This window comes from Phyllobates terribilis, unplaced genomic scaffold (assembly GCF_046119375.1).
Source record: "Phyllobates terribilis strain yellow unplaced genomic scaffold, ASM4611937v1 Scaffold_11__3_contigs__length_659146591, whole genome shotgun sequence".
In the NCBI taxonomy this organism is placed as follows: domain Eukaryota; kingdom Metazoa; phylum Chordata; class Amphibia; order Anura; family Dendrobatidae; genus Phyllobates; species Phyllobates terribilis.
The window spans coordinates 402,850,382-402,866,670 of NW_027362771.1; positions in this window are offsets into that span (position 1 = coordinate 402,850,382).

A 16,289-nucleotide genomic window follows, 5' to 3' on the forward strand; every position below is an offset into this window, starting at 1 on the left:
CATGGACTCGACCCCCTCTTCTCCCTCTCCTATATCTTCCCTTAGTCTGGGTTTTAGACATGACTTTACATATAAGCAGACTCCTCCGCCTTTCCCCTGTTTCCGGTCCCTTCTAAATAAACTATAATCTAATAAATTTACCGCCCAGTCGTAGTTATCATCTAGCCAAGTCTCTGTTATACCTACGATGTCATACCTCTCCTCCGATATAAGCGCCCGCAGCTCATCCGCCTTATTGGTCAGGCTTCTTGCGTTGGTCAGCATGCAAGATAAAACTTTGGGGTTATTTAGCATCCTATTCTTCTCTAACGATCTAACTGTACTATCCCCACCCCCCTCTCCACCCTCATTATATTCACTTCTCCCCTTCCCCCTTGCTTGCCTCACATCCCACCTATTTCCTTGGTTTACCCCCCGTCTCTAGTTTAAAAACTCCTCCAACCTATTAGCCATCTTCTTCCCCAGCACCGCTGCACCCTCCCCATTGAGGTGAAGCCCGTTCCTACGGTAGAGCCTGTAGCCGACCGCGAAGTCGGCCCAGTTCTCAATGAACCCAAACCCTTCTGACTTGCACCAACTCTTTAGTCACTTATTCACCTCCCTAACTTCCTGTTGGCGCTCCTGTGTGGCTCGCGGGATTGGTAGTATTTCTGAGAAAACTACCTTGGAGGTCCTTGCCCTAAGCTTCCTACCTAGGTCCCTGAAATCATTTTTAAGGACCCTCCATCTACCACTCACTTTGTCATTGGTGCCGATGTGGACCATGACCGCTGGGTCTTCGCCAGCCCCACCCAGTAACCTGTCAACCCGATCCGCGATGTGCCGGACTCGAGCGCCAGGGAGGCAGCACACCGTTCGGCGATCCCGGTCTTTGTGACAGATTGCCCTGTCTGTCCCCCTAATAATAGAGTCACCCACTACCAGAACCTGTCTTTCCTGCCCTACACTTCCCCCCTCCCCCTCATTACTGGAGCATACACTCCCCCAGCGGTCAGAGGATCTGTCGTGCTCCAATAATGCCGGTTCTGAACCAGCCTTCCTATACTTCTTCCCTCTATCCCTCCTAACTGTTATCCAGCTCCCTGCCTGTTCAGCCTGCACTTCCCCTCTATGCTCCACCCCCAGTATTGACCCATTGAGTGTCTGCTCGGTGAGCAGCAAACTCCGTTCCATGTTGTCGATGCTCCTCAGTACCGCTATCTGAGCACTTAGATCCAGAATTTGGGCTTCCAAGTGCACGATATGCTCACATCTCTCGCAGCAGTATGGATCCTCGAGCGGTTGCTCACGGAATGCATACATTGCGCAAGATGTACACTGCACGGCTCCGGCCAAAATGGACGTCATTCTAAATATGGGGATACAGTCAGTATATATATACAAGTACAAAACACAATTATTTATATATAGGTGTATGGACGGGATCAATTAGGGATGTGCAAGTGTATCAATTAGATATCGGCGGGGGATCAGTTAAGTATGAACGGGGGATCAATTAAGTATCAAGTATGGACGGGGGAATCAGATAAGTAGGTCAGGTGGATTAATTAAGTAAAATGTAAAGTAAAGAAAGAATGAAATACAGTCAGCAATTCAGTCCTAAGTCCTCCCTTCCAAACTCCCTGAATCCAAAGTCACTGAAAAACAAGTCACACACTTACTTTCGTTCGCACTTACGCTCTGGACACACGCAGCTCGTTCACACTCGCAAACTAAGAGATTTAAAGAGTTTTTTTTTTTTTTCTTCCTTTTCCAGCAATGTACCCTTCACCTCAATGCACCTTGATGCTTCTTCGGTGGGGGTCGGTGCGGTGTTGTCTCAGGAAAACAAGGATGGAGTACATCCCTGTGCCTTTTTTTCAACTTAATTACGATATTGGTAATCGGGAATTGCTGGCGATTATACTCGCATTTGAACACTGGCGTCACCTCTTGGAAGGTGCTGAATTTCCCATTCAGGTTTTCACTGATCATAAAAATCTGATCTATCTTGATGCTGCCAAGCGCTTGAATGCCCGTCAGGCTAGGTGGGCACTTTTTTTCTCACGGTTTAATTTTTCCGTTACTTACATCCCGGGTACCAAGAATGTTAAAGCGGATGCTTTGTCTCGCAGCTTTTCTCCCATGGTCGGTGTTGAGGAGGAAGAGGAGAGCATTTTACAAGAAGGTGTTGTGATTGCTGCTTTGGACTCCGTTTTGGAGGATGAGATTCTTAAAGCTCAGGAGAATGCCCCATCTAACACTCCCCATGGGAGGTTGTTTGTGCCTAGGACCTTTAGGAGAGATTTGTTTGTTGAGTGTCATGAGTCTCGGTTGGCAGGTCATCCAGGAATTTCTGAGACCAAGAGACTTGTGGGTCGCAGTTTTTGGTGGCCTGGATGGCAGAAGGAAGTCATTAAGTGGGTGCGCCAATGTACTGTGTGTGCTAGATCCAAGTCTTCGCATGCTCCTGCTGCGGGGTTGCTTTGCCCTCTGGAGGTTCCTAGTGCACCTTGGACACATCTGGCTATGGACTTTATTACTGACCTTCCCCCCTCTGAAGGTTTCACGGTCATCTGGGTGGTCGTGGACCGTTTTAGCAAGATGTGTCACTTGGTTCCCTTCATCAAACTGCCTTGCGCTAAGACACTCGCTAAGGCCTTTGTCAAGGAAATTGTCAGACTACATGGTGTTCCTACTGACACTGTTTCTGATAGGGGACCTCAGTTCGTGGCTTGTTTTTGGCGTGCCTTTTGTGACAGGTTGGGAGTTCATTTGTCGATTTCATCCGGATATCATCCTGAGTCTAATGGCCAGACAGAAGGGAAGAACCAGGATGTTGAGCAGTTCTTGCGTTGTTTTGTGGCAGACAATCAAGAGGGGTGGTCTGAGTTTCTGCCACTTGCTGAATTTGCTCTTAGCAACCATACACCCTCTTCTGCTTATGTGTTCGCCTTTTTTTTGTTGTTCTGGGAGACATCCGTCTTTTGGGTCATTCTCCAAATTGGTTTTGGCTGTGCCTGAGGAGGAGAGTTTTTCCGGTGATTTGGAGAGTGTTTGGACGGATGTGCGTGGTAATCTTCAGGAGGCTAACAAAAAATATAAGAGGCACTTTGATAGGAAACGGCAAGAGGTTTTGTTTGCTGTTGGTGACATGGTTTGGCTGTCCTCTAAGAATCTGCGATTGAGGATTCCTTCTAAAAAATTGGGTCCCAAGTTCGTAGGGCCCTTTAAGGTGCTTCAGATAGTTAACTAATCTGCTGTTAGGTTGGAGGTTCCTACGTCCTGAAAGATTAACCCGGTGTTTCATGTTTCTCTGTTGAAAAAAGCTGATGTGTCGGATGGTGACGCCTCTGCCACTGTTCCTCCGGTGGTGGAGGACGGGGAATATGAAATTTCCCGCATCCTAAATTCTAGACGGTATAGAGGGAGTTTGCAGTATCTCGTCGCTTGGAAGGGTTTCGGACCTGAGGATAACTCATGGGTGAGGGCGGATGATGTTTCTGCTTCCAGACTTGTCAGAGCTTTTCACAGGAGGTTTCCTGGTAAGCCTGGGCCTAGGGGATCCGGAGGATCCTCTTAGAAGAGGGGGTACTGTTAGAACTCTCCTGTTAGGTTTTTTTTAGTTTGCTGGTCACATGACCATTTTTGCCTATTTAATCCGGCTCCGCCCTCCTGACCTTGCTGGACTTCATTGTATTTACTACTCTTGAGCTAGCTTGGTGCTCTGTTGCCGTTCTCTGTTAGTTTTGCTAGGTCTTCTGACCTCTATACTTTTTGTTGTGTGTTTGTCTTTGACTGCTACTATTTCTGCTAGGAGGTGTCCAACTTATCCCAGTCCCTAGTTCTTGTAGGGATCCCTCCCTCACTTCTTTAGGTCTTTGTACAGACTAGCCGAGGACTTTAGCGGGTCTGATCGCAGGATCAGGTTCCCCGTTACATCGTAGGGATCAAGTTTAGTTCTATTGTAGGGACAGATCTCCTGTCTTTCCTTAGTCCCTGTAGCAGATCATACCACTGGCTAAGAAAAGTGTGTGGGAAGGTTCCCGGACACTCTATAGCTGTTTATTTACTCTGGACTGGCTCCATATAGTCCCTGGCCACATTCATCTGTCCACGTGTTTGTGGTTAGGCGGTCCTTCCCAGTAAGTGCACTGGGGATGGCATGAGTAATGTTCTGGGACCTGCGCATGTGGAAGGTGGAGACGATACCGGGAGAAATAGTGGTGGCTGGGGACCGAGTATGGACACCCGGCTGCCGCCATGAGGTTGTGGAAAGCTTCCGCCTCCACGAGCCTAAAAGGCAACATTTCAAGTGCAATCAGTCCAGAAATGTGGCTGTTTAGTATTGCGGCCTGTGGGTGGGTGGGTGTTTGACTGCATACTTGCGCTTGCATTCCAAGGACTGTGGTATGGACCACTGAATGCTTCTAAAGGACAAGGATGTGGACGGTGATGGTTGCAAGTCTGCCACGACAGGTGCAGGGTGGGAGGCATCTTTGCATGCACCATGGACAGGGGATTGGCATACTCGCACAACAGCGGAAGAGGCAATGGTGTCAGCCGCAGACACAGTTTCTGGACCTTGGTGTTCGGCCCAGCTAGTCAGGTGCTTTTCTGTCATGTGCCTTAGCATGCTGATGTTGGTCAGGCTGGTAGTTTTGGTGCTCTTTCTGATGCTGGGTTGGCAGATGTTGCAAATGGCCTTTTTGGGGTTATCTAAACAGTCTTTAAAAAAGAACCAGACTCGGGAAGACCTAACAGTTGTACTGGCAACTTTCGTTGTGTTGGTGTTACGGGGAGCAGTTGCCTGCCTTGTGTCTGTGGTCACCACACTGCTTGTCCTTGCCTGTTGTGGTGCTACGCCTCCCTCCCCCTGTGTGCTGCTGTCCTTGCTTTACATGTCTCCTTGCCAGGTTGGGTCAGTGACTTCATCTTCCACCGCTTCGTTTTTCACTTCCGCACCCTGGTCCTCCTCCTGACTTTCTGTCCATTATGTGTCATCATTATCAACCTCTTGCGACAGTAATTGCACTTTCCAACCGTCATCTTCAGGTGACGATGGCTGTTCAAATCGCTACATGCAATCTTCTATTGCCCTGCTCGAATCTGGCAGGTCGAGAGGCCCGAATTTATCGATGGAAAAGTGAACAGCTCTTGGGGTAACCCTGGACTCTAATCTCTCCTTTAAACCACATATCCAAGCTCTTTCCACTTCTGAGCAGACCGAGCGAGAGGCCAGAATATATAAATGCAAAGATGAACAAAACAGCTCTTTGGATTGTCCAAGTGTGGGATCTGTTGTCTCAGGGCTCTCGGAATGGTGGGAGGAAGGAGGATCAGGGTGAGGAAGATCCCAGATCCACACATTCCTCAACCATGAATCTACAAAAACAATAGTGCACGCACTCATCATCTCCTTTCTCGATGACTGCAACCTCCTGCACTGATGCCTCCCTTCTAACACTCTTGCATTCCTCCAATCTATCCTAAACTCTGTTGCCCTACTTATCCACCTGTCCCTTCGCTATTCCCTGGCCTCTCCTCTCTTACAATCCCTTCACTGGCTCTCCAAGTGACTTACCTGCACGCAACCTCTGATCCTCATAAGATCTCCTTCTCTACTCCCCTCTTATCTCCTCTTTCCACAATCACATACAAGATTTCCCCGTGCATCCCCCCTTCTCTGGAACTCTCTACCCCACCATTTCTGACTCTTGTCTACTGTTGAGATCTTCAAAAAGCACCTGAAGACCCACCCCTTGCGACATGCGTACAACCTGCTGTAACCCTCGCTCCACCATACCGCTGCACGACCAGCTCTATCCTCACCTACTGTATTCTCACCCATCCCTTGTAGACTGTGAGCCCTCATGGGCAGGGTCCTCTCGTCTCCTCTCCTGTACCAGTCGCTGTCTCATTTTTGTTCAAGATTATTGTAATTGTTTTTGCAATGTATACCCCTTTTTCATATGTAAAGCGCCATGGAATAAATGGCGATAAAGTAATAATAATACTGTGGTCCAGACTCACATCTACTGAGACTGGACCATGTGGAACACAGTGTGGTGGTGGCAAACTGACTGGAAGCTTTATCTGCTATCCAACCAACAATCTTTTCACACAGCTCTGGCTTCAATAGTGGTGTTCCGCGGCCCCCTAGAAATTGGGACAGGAAGGTAGTTCGACATGACGTGGGTGTTTGTTGTGCTCCCTCAGCAGGCACAGTTTCATCTTGCCCATGGCCTTTGCGTGCACTATCACCATCACCATAACGTCCACTTCCCTGTCCCTTGACACACACCTTGCTCATTTTAAATGGAGTTTAAAATTTGTCACGTTGCCAAAAATGTCTGTATTATTACCGCAATAATATAGGATCATGTCTGATGAGATGTCCATGGTTTAAGGCAGCGCCCTGGGAGTCAGAGATGCTTCCAGGGGTCTTCCCCATGCTGTTCCCATGTCACACACCACATGACCAGATAAGGTAGTAAAATGTTAAAATTACATTTCCTGGTGAATGCATTTTTCACTGTTGAAAGCAATGCAAAAGAGCAAAAACGCATCAAAAACGCTATGTATGAACATTGCCCAAGATGTGGAGGAGCATTTTTGTTTTTGGTTATTTATTTTGCCTTATATATAAGTCATTACCCTGGAAAGGATGATCCTTAACATATTTCTCAGGAAAATCCATTTTGGTTTCTTTTTTGTATGTGTTATTGTGAGTCTGTAAAAGTGTCGTAATACCCCTGACAACATTGTTGACAGCAGTGACCTGGGAGTCAGAAATGCTGCCTGGGGCCTCCCCATGCTGTTCTCATGTAATTTAAACACTGTTCCCATCGATTTAGGCAATTTTTAAGCCCTCTGCAGACCGCGCAGGGGGGCTCCGGAAAAATTCTTGAGTTTCCCATAGACTTACATCGGGCTTGTTACTCTGACCAAGCACTCAAACATTCCAATTTGCTCGACCCGAGCAACGAGTACCCGAGCATTTTACTGCTCGCTCATCACTACCAGAAATCATTGTAACTGCGGGCACAGTTATTTTTTTGTGATTGCCATTTTTCACTGAATAACCGTGATCAAGTGATTGGGGATCGGAAAATCCGTCCCTAATCAAGTTCTCTGACTCTGTGGGGCGCTTTAGCCTTATTCCCAATCGCTGTTGTAAAATGGCAATGAGGAAATAAGGCCCCTTAATGGCCTTATATGTGTATTGGTGGTCGGTAAGGGATTAAAAGAACAGGAATTGTTCTGTGATACCTAGCAGCTGCTGCTACTTTTTGAATGAAGCTACACTTTGCAGCCACGCTCAGTGTTTTCATCCACTGCCCCTGGAGCAAAAAAAACCCAACTGATCGGTGGATGAGAAAGGTGTCAGACCACACATATCTGAAATCCTGTGGATAGCTCTTCGATATGTTGTGACTGGACAGCCATTTTAATGCAATTTATAGTAAATATCTATTTTTTTTTAGGAGCTGTTGATTTAAGACTTTATCAGGTCGTTTTTTTCTGCTGTATGCTCACATCAAAATAACTGCTCTGTCTGAGACTATGCGGTTGATTCATTAAAATAGTGGAAAAAACACTTTAATAAATTGAAAATATTTGTCTTTTTCACTCCAGTTTCAGCCAGCTCCAACAAAATGGTCAGACCTGGGGCAGTACGGGTGCATGACACAAAAGCTCATCAAATTCATGTCGAGCTACGGTGTACTTTATGCCAGAGGTGTATCTAGGTCTTCTGGCACCCGGGGCAAAAATTCAGCTTGGCGTCCACCCCCCAGCACATATGTGATTTGCACCCTTAGTCACATGCCAACTAGCTGCTCTCCCTAATTCTCTCAATGTTAAGTGAAAAGCTGAAAGAAGCAGGAAAAAAAGCTCTTTGTCACGTGATCGTAAGTATGAAAATCGCATATGAGTGAATTGGCTGCGTGATGACAGATGTAACCTGCAATCAGAGCTGAATCCTGACAGTGAGTATATTACACACTGTTAGGATTGGCATGTTACAGGGCTTCATTTTATAATTAAAGAACTTGTCCAGGTTTGAAATGAAAGTCTACAGTCCCTGTGACTGCAGGCTTCTGAACTCTCACAGTGCATGCACTGCATACTTTTAGGATTCTCCCTTGCACAAGTATGTGATTTGTACACTTCTGGCCACGTTCCGCCTAGAATTGTCGGGCCTCGCTCAATTTATTTTCATTGAGTGAGCCCACACATGTCCAGTCAGCATGTGACTCCATGTATGCAAATCGCTGGCACGAGAGAATCCTGACAGCGTGCAGTGCTCACTGTGAGAATTCAGAAGTATGCAGTCACATAGAATGACTGCAGACTTATCACAAACTTGGACAACAGCTTTAATGCTCCAAATATTAATAAACATATGAGAATTAGTCAGTATCACAAAAAACATTTTCATCCAGGTACCTAATAGATGACGTTGTCTCTGGAGTCTTTCTTTTTCTTTTCTTCATCTTGTCCAGACTCCATGATGACTTTTGTCATCCACACCTCGTCTCTGCAGACGTCTATCTTCTCTGGTCTTCTGCAACACATCCCCACACGATGCCCTTAAAGATAGCAGTGTCATTATAATGCCCCAAAATAAAAATATCTGCCCTACGATGAGCCCTTGAATAAATAATTGCCCCTTACTATATTCCCTGCGCAAAATATGACACACACTGTCCCTCCTATGGTACATGCCCTCCACACTGCCCTCTCCTTTCCATACTAGGTCCCCTCTTCACACTGTCCTCTCACACTATGTCCCCCCCTATAAGGCCCAGGCTCTATAATGTGCCAATCACCACACACCCCCCTCCTTGGCATACTGTTTCCTCCAGTCTGTGCCCTTACACTATCCCCCATGCTACCCCCCACATATACAGTACTCGGTCTTTATTCTGTGCCCACTCACACTTTTCTCCCCCCAAACTGTCTCCTTGCATTATTCCTCTCTACAGTCTCCTCACATGTTCCCCCCCTAGTACATTTACCCTCTCACTTTCCATACTGCCCCCTCACTCATCCCATCACCCTCACTCCTCATACTGTGTATGCACTCATCCCCTCACTCACTATACTGTTTCTGCATCTACTTATTAACATTCAGTGCTTGCTCTCTCCTGTCTCCTTCCATTGTGCTCTCTTGAACGCATGGTCTGTGTGTAACAAAATAACTTACATTCACAATTTTTTACTCTCTAATTCCCTTAACCTTCTGGCTATTACAGAAACCTGGATCTAGCGTCAGACACCACCGCCGCTGCTGCTCTCTCGTTTGGTAGGCGGAAATTTTCAAATACCACAAGACCTTAGAACAGACAGGGTAGAGGTGCTGGTTTGCTCCTTTCATCGCAATGTGCTTTCCAGGAAATCTCCCTGGTTCCCTAACTTGCATTTCCTTCCTTTGAAGTCCACACCGTCAGACTCTTCAAACACTTCTGTTATCATCTGCAACATGTACTAAGGAAAGATAAGGGAAACTGTCCCTACAGTAAAACTAAGCTGAATCCCTACGATGTAGCGGGCTGTCTGTTCCTAGCGAACAGACCCGCCTTAGTCCTCGGCTAGTCTCAATGAAGACCTATAGCATAAGGGGAGGGGTCCCTAAAAGAACTAAGGACTGGGACAAAAAAAGGACACCTCCTAAACAGAGAAGTTGTTGCAGAACACAAAAAGACAAACAGACAAAAAAGTACTAGAGGTCCCAGAAGGACCAAACGAGCTGACAGAGAAAGGCAAGAAGCACCTGGCTAGAGAAACAGTCTAACACTGAAGTCCAGCACAGCCAAAAGGGAGGAGCTGGAATATAAAGGCAGACGGTCACGTAACCGCAAAACACAAGATGGAAAAAACAAACAGGAGGGTTCTAACACCTTCTCGCTGCGAGTGGCGTTGTGTATCCAAGCGCCTCACTTTTTATCAGCCTACAACCTGCAACAGTGACCCCTTCCCTCACATCTCCTGCAGTCCCTCTCACCGGTGGTCACCACTCACCTGACTAAAATATTTAACCTCTCTCTTTCTTCAGGTATCTTTCCCTCCTCATTTAAACATGCCATCATAACCTCTTTAATTAAAAAGCCATCCCTGGACCAGAACTGCACTGCTAACTACAGACCTGTCTCTAATCTGCCATTCATCTCTAAACTCCTGGAATGCTTGGTCCACTCCCGTCTAATCAGCTAACTCTCAGATAACGCTCTACTCGACCCTCTACAATCTGGTTTCTGCTCTTTACACTCCACTGAAACTGCCCTCACTAAAGTCTCTAATGATCTAATAACCACTAAATCCAAAGGTCATTGCTCCCTGTTGATTCTCCTGGATCTCTCTGCCGCATTTGACATTGTGGATCACAAGCTCCTCCTCACTATGCTCTGTTCTATAGGACACAAGGACACCATGCTCTCCTCATTCTCCTCTTATCTCTCTGACCGCTCCTTCACTGTATCTTTTGCTGGATCCTCTTCCTCTCCTCATCCCCTTACTATCGGGGTTCCGCAGGGCTCAGTCCTAGGCCCCCTCCTCTTCTCTCTATACACTGCCCCTATTGGACAAACAATCAGCAGATATGGGTTCCAGTACCATCTCTATACTGATGACACCCAATTATACACTTCCTTCCCTGAAATCACCCCTACCCTAATGCAAAATACCAAGGACTGTCTGTCTGCTGTCTCTGACATCATGTCCTCCCTCTATCTTTAACTGAATCTCTCTAAAACTGAATTTCTTGTGTTTCTCCCCTATACTAACCTAACCCTAACATTGAAATTACCTTGGAGGGTTAAACCATAACTCCCAAGCAGCACGCCCGCTGCCTTGGGGTGACATTCGACACTAAACTTTCCTTTACTCCCTACATCCGATCACTCACCCGCTCTTGCCACCTGCATCTTAAAAACATCTCCAGAATCTGACCTTTTCTCACCTTTGAAACTGCTAAAACTCTTACTGTTGCACTTATTCACTCTTGTCTGGACTACTACAACTCTTTTCTGATTGGTCTCCCTCTCACCAAACTTTCTCCTCTTCAATCCGTCTTGAATGCGGCAGCCAAGGTTGTATTTCTGTCCTGCTGCTTCACCGATGCCTCCATCTTGTGCCAGTCATTACACTGGTTACCCATTCGCTACAGAGTGACACCTAAGGATGAGGAACTACCAGCAAGCAAAAAAGAAAAGAGTACCCAGAAACACCCAGAAGCGACAAGAAAAAGGAAAGCCAAGAAGGGAAGAAGAGTGGTGGTGGTGGGAGACTCACTACTGAGAGGAACAGAAGCAGCTATCTGCAGACCGGACATAACCGCAAGAGAAGTATGCTGCCTCCCAGGGGCGAAGATCAAGGATGTTACCGATAGGATACCAAAGCTCATCAGTCCCAAGGATGTCCACCCATTTCTTCTGATACATGTTGGCACCAATGACACGGCAAAGAAGGACCTACCGACAATCTGCAAGGACTTTGAAGCATTGGGGAAGAAAGTAAAAGAACTGGATGCGCAGGTAGTTTTTTCTTCTATCCTTCCAGTAGACGGGCATGGCGTCAGGAGATGGAACAGGATCCTTGATGTGAACAGCTGGCTGAGACGATGGTGCAGACAACAAGGATTTGGATTCCTGGACCACGGTGTGAATTACCTCTATGATGGACTCCTTGCCAGAGACGGACTACACCTCAACAAACCCGGGAAACACACATTCGCCAGGAGACTCGCAACACTCATCAGGAGGGCGTTAAACTAGAAGAAGAGGGGATGGGAAGAAAAACGCCGGACACGAACATGCAACCAGAGGACATACTAATGAAAGATATGAAGTGCGACAAAGAAGGTCCAAGACAAGATACTTGGAAGGGAGGTAAGAAAATTTCTAATACAATCCACAGGGAGAAGATTGGAACAAAACAAAATCGTGTAAACTGCGTGCTAGCAAATGCCAGGAGCCTGACAAACAAGATGGATGAACTGGAAGCAGAAATATCTACAGGTAACTATGACATAGTGGGAATAACCGAGACATGGTTGGATGAAAGCTATGACTGGGCAGTTAACTTACAGGGTTACAGTCTGTTTAGAAGGGATCGAAGAAATCGGAAAGGGGGTGGAGTCTGTCTATATGTAAAGACGTGTCTAAAGCCTACAATACGGGAGGATGTATGGGAGGGAAATGAGGAGGTCGAGTCCTTATGGGTGGAGATACATGGGGCAAAAAACAATAATAAAATTATCATAGGAGTCTGTTATAAACCACCAAATATAGCAGAAGCCACGGAAAGTCTATTAATGAGACAAATAGACGAAGTAGCAAAAAATAACGAGGTGATTATTATGGGGGACTTCAACTACCCCGATATAGACTGGGAAACCGAAAGCTGTAGATCTCAGAAAGGAAACAGGTTTCTGTCAATTATCAAAGACAATTATTTGTCACAACTTGTGCAGGAACCAACTAGAGGGACGGCCCTTTTAGACTTAATATTCACTAACAGGCCAGACAGAATAACTGAGGTGCAGGTCGGGGGGCACCTGGGAAATAGTGACCACAACATTATACAATTCCACATGTGCTTCAGTAGGGTGCCCAGCAAGGGAGTCACAAAAACACTGAACTTCAGGAGGGCAAAGTTTGATCAGCTAAGAGATGCCCTTCACCTTATAGACTGGGATAGTATCTTCAGTAATAGGAGCACGGATAGAAAATGGGAAATTTTCAAAACAGTCCTACATAGTCACTGTAGAAGGTACATACCTTATGGGAATGAAAGGGCTAGGAATAGGAGGAAGCCAATGTGGCTAAATAAGGAAGTCAAGAGGGCAATGAAAAACAAAAAAAGGGCTTTCGGTAAACTTAAACAAGAAGGCAGCGAGGAAGCGCTAATAACTTATAGGGAAAAAAACAAAATCTGTAAGAAACAAATAAGAATAGCAAAAGAGGAGACAGAGAGACTAATTGCCAAAGAAAGTAAAACGAATCCCAAACTGTTCTTTAACTATATAAACAGTAAAAGGATTAAAACTGATGGAGTTGGCCCATTGAAAAATAACCTGGGTAAAATCATAGAGGGCGATGAGGGTAAAGCAAACCTACTCAATAGCTTCTTCTCCACTGTTTTCACAAAAGAAAACAATTTATCGGAGGAAATGCAAAGTGATAAAGTAAACCCTCCGCTAAATATCACCCACCTAACCCAGGAGGAAGTTCAGAAACGCCTAAATAATATCAAAATAGACAAGTCACCAGGCCCAGATGGCATACACCCCCGGGTACTAAAAGAATTAAGTAATGTGATAGACAGACCGCTGTATCTTATATTCAAGCACTCTTTATGGACAGGGACTGCCCCACTAGACTGGCGCCAAGCAAATGTGGTACCAATATTCAAAAAGGGGTCTAAAAGTGACCCTGGGAACTATAGACCAGTCTGCTTAACGTCTGTTGTGGGTAAATTGTTTGAAGGATTTCTTAGAGATGCTATTGTAGAATATCTTAAGGATAATAACTGTCTAACTCCATATCAACATGGATTCATGAGAGATCGCTCCTGCCAAACAAACCTGATTGCCTTCTACGAGGAGGTGAGCTCACAGCTGGACCGGGGAGAGTCAGTGGATGTTGTATACCTTGACTTCTCCAAAGCGTTTGATACCGTGCCACACAAAAGGTTGGTATATAAAATGAGAATGCTTGGTCTGGGGGATAATGTGTGCAAGTGGGTAAATAGCTGGCTGAGTGATAGAAAGCAGAGGGTGGTTATCAATGGAGTAAGCTCAGGGTGTGTCAGGGTTACTAGCGGGGTGCCTCAAGGGTCTGTCTTTGGCCCTATATTATTTAATATATTTATTAATGATCTAGTGGAAGGGTTGCATAGTAAAATAGCAATATTTGCAGATGATACTAAACTTTGTAAAGTAGTTAACACAGATGAGGATAGGGCACAGCTACAGGAGGATTTAGATAAATTGGGGAGTTGGGCCAAAAAATGGCAAATGGGGTTCAATGACGATAAATGTAAGGTCATGCACATGGGAAAGAAAAACAGCAGTCACCCATACATATTAAATGGGAAAACGTTGTGGAAATCTGACATGGAGAAGGACCTGGGCGTCTTGGTTAATAGCAAATTAAATTGGAGTGCCCAGTGTCAGGCAGCAGCTGCGAAGGCAAATAGAGTCATGGCATGCATCAGAAGAGGAATAGGGGCATATGATGAGAACATTGTTCTTCCTCTGTATAAAGCGCTGGTAAGGCCGCACTTAGAATATTGTGCACAGTTCTGGGCTCCGGTGCTCAGGAAAGACATATTGGAGCTAGAGAGGGTACAAAGGAGGGCGACTAAGGTAATAAAGGGAATGGAGGGACTAGAATACCCAGAGAGGTTGTCAAAATTAGGCCTATTTACGTTGGAAAAGAGAAGGCTTAGGGGAGACCTCATAAACATGTATAAATACATCAGGGGGCAGTACAGAGATCTCTCCCATGACCTGTTTATACCAAGGATGGTGACAAAGATGAGGGGGCACACTATGCGTCTGGAGGAAAGGAGGTTCCTGCACCAGCATAGAAGGGGATTCTTTACGGTCAGAGCCGTGAGACTCTGGAACTCTCTGGGAGAGGAAGTGGTGATGTCCAACTCAATGAGTTCAAGAGAGGCCTGGACGCCTTTATTGAGAACAATAAAATTACATCTTATGCTTAGTGATAGTTAATTAATCCAGATTGGTGTCGGGAAGTGAATTTTTTCCTCAATGATGTCAATTGGCCTATACCGCATGTTTTTTTTTTTTTTTTTTTTGCGTTCCCCTGGATCAACGCTGCGGAATAGCTGCAGTGCACAAGAAATAGGCTGAACTGGATGGACGCTTGTCTTTTTTCGGCCTTATAAACTATGTAACTATGTAACTATGAGAGTCCAATACAAACTCATTGCTCTCACCTACAAAGCTCTCCACAGTTCTGCCCCGCTTTATATCTCCTCTCTCATCTCTGTCTATCGCCCTACACATGCCCTCCATTCTACAAATGACCTAAGACTAACATCCCCCATCCCCATAATCCGAACCTCGCACCTCCGTCTCCAAGACTTCTCTCGTGCTGCGCCAGTTCTCTGGAATGCACTGACCCAGACGATCTGACTGATACCTAGCCCCCACGTCTTCAAATGTGCTTTAAAAACTCATCTCTTTAAACAAGCCTACCACTTCAACTCAGTAAACTAACTTTCCCCTGTTCCCTCCTTCTAAATATTGTTCAGAATCTGTTCCCTACTATTCATCTGTCTCCACACTCTCCATGCACATGATAACGGCACTACTTGATTATTGCACTTAAACATACTGGCTGATGACCGGATCATGCAGCCTTATGTGAAAATCCCTATTTATTATAATTGCTAGATCTGAAACAACAAGCACTTTTCACCTATTGTGTCCCCCCCATTTCCTTGTAGATTTTAAGCTTGCGAGCAGTGACCTCAATCCTAATGTAACTGTTTAAATTGTCTTACCTTGTATTGAATTTATTGTCTGTACATGTACCCGCTTAATTGTAAAGTGCTGCGGAATTTGTTGGCACTATATAAATAAAAATTATTATTATTATTACTGTCTCCTTGCTCCCCAAACTTGTGTCCTCAAATCTTCCCCCGTTACAATAAATCTCCCCCAGCCCTGTTACACTAAATCTCTCGCCACAGTAAATCTCCCTCAGCCCCATTACATTAAATCTCCCTCCCACAGTAAATATTTCCCAGCCTAGTACACTAAATCTCCTCCACCCAGTAAATAACCCACACACAGTAACTTTACCCAGCCCCATTACACTAAATCTCCCCTACACAATAAATCTCCCCCAACCCATTACACTAAATCTCCCCCCACAGTAAATCCCCCCAGCCTTGTTGCACTAAATCTCCCCCACACAGTAAATACCCCTCACACAGTAAATCTGCCCCAGCCCCGTTACACTAAATTTCTTCCCCACAGTAAATCTCCCCCAGCCCCACTACACTAAATTTCCCCCAGCCCTTTTACACTAAATCTCTCCCACACAGTAAATACCCACCCACAAAGTAAACCTCCCCCAGCCTGTTACACTAAATCACTCCTCCAGCTCTGTTACACTAAATCTCCCCCACACAGTAAATACACCCCAGCCCCATTACACTAAATCTCCCCCAGCACTGTTACGCTAAATCTCCCCCTACAGTTAATCTCCCTCAGCCCTGTTACACTAAATCTCCCCTCCAGAGTAAATATTTAACTGCCTCGTTACACTAAA